General features: G+C 32.2%; 1 pseudogene; it reads right to left on the bottom strand.

The window, feature by feature from the left end:
* Positions 1–3,274: 3,274 nt before the first annotated feature.
* LOC137833925 (secreted RxLR effector protein 161 pseudogene) lies at positions 3,275–3,976 on the bottom strand (annotated as a pseudogene).
* Positions 3,977–4,394: the final 418 nt, after the last annotated feature.

The raw sequence follows: 4,394 nt of genomic DNA, 5'->3' as shown, positions 1-4,394 counted from the left end.
TCCTTATCTTAAACTTTGGTTTCTTAGTTAGTTCGCATTGTTCTAATTAATTTCTTGGGCGCATGATTCAAGGGAGAGGAGGTAAGCATTCCCATGGAGTATACGCATGGAACAAAGTGGGTATTGATTAAACTAGTAGACGCATGTTTTACTGGTGAGTTTCAGTTGAATCAGATCGGCGCATGTTCAATCTAGTTTAGCTCTGTTGGAGGATTGAGAAAAGATTAATCTTTAGAGAACCTATGAAGAATTCAATGGTGGAAGAACTTGGGATCAACCATTTTTTTTTATTTGCTATTTTAATCTCTTTTATATTTTCTGCACAACTATCTCAAACCCACTTTTTTATCTTTATTGTTATTGCTAATTTTTATTGCTTGCAGATAGATTTTAAACCCTGATCAACTGATTTTACTATTGGATTCGTTGGGAGACGACTTGGAGACATTTGTCCACAATTATACTATCATCTCTCTAGTGTTAGACAAGTCTACGCTAGAATCATATTAATTTGACAGCAAAACGACAGCTATCAAATAGCTCGATGGCAAATGTTACTATCGAAATACAACGTTGTTTATGTTACTCAAAAAGCTATCAAAGGTAGTGCTTAAGCTGAGTATTTATCAACCCATTGAAGATTATCAACCTATGCAACTTTGGTTTCTTGATGAAGATATTCTAACCTTTTTCAATGAAGCTAGATGTAACCACGATAATAATAAATGGACACTATTTTTCGATGGAGCTTCTAGTGCATTATGGCAACCACGATATGGCATAGGGGTAATGCTTATTACCCAAAATAATCAATATATACTAATGATGTCAAGGTTGTGTTTCAATTGTACCAACAACATAACATAATATAAAGCTTGAGCTATGGGGATTTAGGCAGTCATTGAATCTATAGCAAAAATTCTAAATGTATATGGTGATTCAACCTTAGTTATTCACAAGCTAAAAGGAGAATGGGAGATTAGGTGATATGAGTTGATTTAGTAGAATCACACATTCAGTTATTAATTTCACTTTAATTAGGATTTTGATTAACAAGATAAGGTGATGACTCAGTGAGGATCGCCTTGGACACGAACTTAACCAAGTGGTTAAGTAAGTGTAAAGGTTCTCTTCAAAGAGAAAAGGGAAAAATACTCACAATGAATAAGAATGCAAGCGGGAAATTAAGAAATTAAAAGACACTAGAATAAGAGATTGCAAAAATGAAAGAGAGGGATTTAGAGACTAAGGAGGAAGAACTTATATGGTTGAAGACTTCCATGCAGGTGGAGGGATGGAGGAGGAGGAAACCAAGATAAGTGATGATTGGAGTCTCCACTTGAAGCATCTTTGCCAAGATAAGACTTAGAGAAAACTAGATACTCAAAAATTCACTCGAGCAGAGTTTTGATGACTTTCTACAGCAAGTGCACCGCGTTTGTCAGAAGGAATAATTATCCCTAAGGATGGATATCGATCCCACAAGGAACTTGAATTATCAAGTACAATAATCACTAAATATGAAACAAAAAAATTAAAAATAATGTTGAAGTGATTGTGTTGACAATGGTTAATAAAAAAACAAACAAAGAATTAATTGATTCAAGTTGGAAAAATAGGGATTAGGTTTCATCTCTCTCACTCTCATGTATTTTGATTAGCATGTTAATATTAAGTTTTTTTTATTGAAATTGATTCCCGTATGAAATTCATTTATATCAATTTCTCGCATATAAAATCCTTAAGAATGTCCCCTAACTATCGATCTCTCGCATAATTATAAGAACAACTTAAAACAAAGCTCAGACGTTAATAGCAATTAACATTTCAAGTCTATTCCTAGCACTCAAATATTTAAGTATTGTTGTTTAGGTCAAAACCCTAAAAATACTTTTCAGTCAGATTTAAGATTCTCACTTTGTCACGAAAATTTATATATTCATTTAGATATATGGTAAAAATACAGGCATGTTACAAATTTTTCTTGTATTTATAAATAAATTACAAAATTTCATTTTTAATATTTAAAATAGTTATTATTTAAAATATTTTTTCAAAATGCTTACTTGTTTATTTTTATTATTATTATTATTATATATATATATATATATATATGGGTGTCAATGCGGGATGATTTCTCTACCTGCTCCGTATAAGGGTTAGTCCATGGGTCTACGAGCCAACCCGCGTATAATTTTTTTTTTGTAAGAAATTCAATAAAAATGTTTGTTACTTAAAAATTGAATATAAAATAATTCTATCAAAATATTTGCTACTATTTGCAATGCTACTGAAAAATTAAATAATTATAAAAAAATTGAATATAAATTGTTTATAATGGAATAAAAAATTGAATATATGTTTGCTACGGTAAAACATCAATATTATTTTATTCCATTTCAAACATAGTCAAGCATCAATAATTCAATTAAGATAAAACATCAAATATCAACATTCTTACATTTCAAATTATTCCCAAACATCAAACAACTACACCACTACATTAAACATAGCCAATTCAAAAACATCAATATTCCTGCATTTCAATAACATTGGGTGCATGTTATTCCTCATCCATTCTAATCCAATTTGCAAATTAAGATCCTGTTAGAAAATATAGAATAAACATATAATTAAAATTAATGGTTCAACCAATATGTCCACAGTACAAATATAAAATAAGATCCTACTGCCACAAATAAATAGGAAAAAAGGGAATGATGGTTCAACTTAGTTCAATTTGAAAAAATATTATTGGCCTTTTTTTTATATGAATGTATTCAAAAATAGTGTTTGAAATAAGTACTCCACAATTAATTTATTGTCAATCATTCAATATGTACTATCAAAATCTTCTACAACATAAATACCTATTATAATCATATCCTTATTTTTTATAAGCAATGATAGCACAAAAGTCATGTTTTCAGTGTTAAAAAGGCAGAGAAAGAGTAGATATACTGAGAGAAAAGTGCTCTGTACTTTATTGAATAAACGATGGCTATTATATAGCCTTTACAGAATAAGTAAAGATCAAACTGCCCATAACTAACAGTAATAAAACTGCCCACTACTAACAGATTCTAAAACAGAATAAATCCCATAACAATAGGTATTATTGTTTGACTGAATAAAAATCTAACGGTTATAAATCTTAACAAATAATCTTAACAATTCCTCCCTTAAACTGAATGTTAGTATTCAGTTTATTTCTATCTCAGATAAAACTCCTAATAGCCCTCTTAGCTTTAAGAAAATATCCAACTTCAACGGTTTAAGGCAATAGGTCAATCATCACATCAGCCAACTGTTCCTTGGTGCCACAATGTACCAATTCCACAGATCCTGCCTTTGTGAGCTCTCTAAGGAAATGAAACCACACATCTATGTGCTTACTGCGACCATGCATTACTGGGTTCTTTGAGAGTTTGATTGTAGAACTGCTATCACAGTGAATACTAGTTGGCTTGGCTTGCTTCTGACCCAGCTTTTCCAACACTCCTTTTAACCATAATGTCTGACATGCACATGAGGCTGCAGCAATAAATTCTGCCTCAGTGGAAGATAAACTTACTATTGGTTGTTTTTTTGATGACCATGAAACTGCTCCTGAACTTAATAAGAACACATAACCTGAAGTACTCTTTCTCTCATCTAAATCTCCAGCATAATCACTGTCAGTGTAAGCAACAAATTTATCATCTCCTCCTTTCCTATAGAAAATACCCAACTCAGTTGTTCCCTTCAAATATCTCAGGACCCTTTTTGCTGCTTGTAAATGAAGTTCAGTAGGATTTTCCATATACCTACTAATAAGACTTTCCACAAACATCATGTCTGGACGAGTTGCTGTGAGGTACATGAGACTACCCACAACTTGTTTATAATGAGTCTTGTCCACCTTTACTCCATCTTCATCTTTCATAAGTTTATAGCCAGGAACAATAGGATTATGAACAGAGTTACTGTTGTCCATTCCAAACCGTCTCAGCACCTCCAATGCATACTTCTTCTAACTGATAAAAACACCATCAGATCTTTGCAGGACTTCAAGACCAAGGAAATACCTCATCTTACCAAGATCTGCCATATCAAACTCATGCTTCATGGAAGCTTTAAAATCTGTAAACATCAACTCATCATTTCCAGTAAAAATAAGATCATCAACATAAAGACTTACAATTAACACTTTGCCTTCTTTTCTTGTATTGATGAACAAAGTATGCTCATAGTCACATTTCTCAAAACCTTCCTTCATGAAATAGGCTTCTATACGGCTATACCAAGCGTGTGGGGCTTGCTTAAGTCCGTAGAGTGCCTTTTTTAATTTGTACACCTTATGTTCTTGTCCCTTTTGCACATAACCGCAGGGTTGCTCCACAAAGACCTCTTCA

The sequence above is a fragment of the Phaseolus vulgaris genome, chromosome 5 (genome assembly GCF_051622355.1).
Source record: "Phaseolus vulgaris cultivar YP4 chromosome 5, ASM5162235v1, whole genome shotgun sequence".
NCBI lineage: Eukaryota > Viridiplantae > Streptophyta > Magnoliopsida > Fabales > Fabaceae > Phaseolus > Phaseolus vulgaris.
The sequence above is the reverse complement of the archived record's forward strand: the minus strand, read 5'-3'. Positions and strand labels throughout refer to the sequence as shown.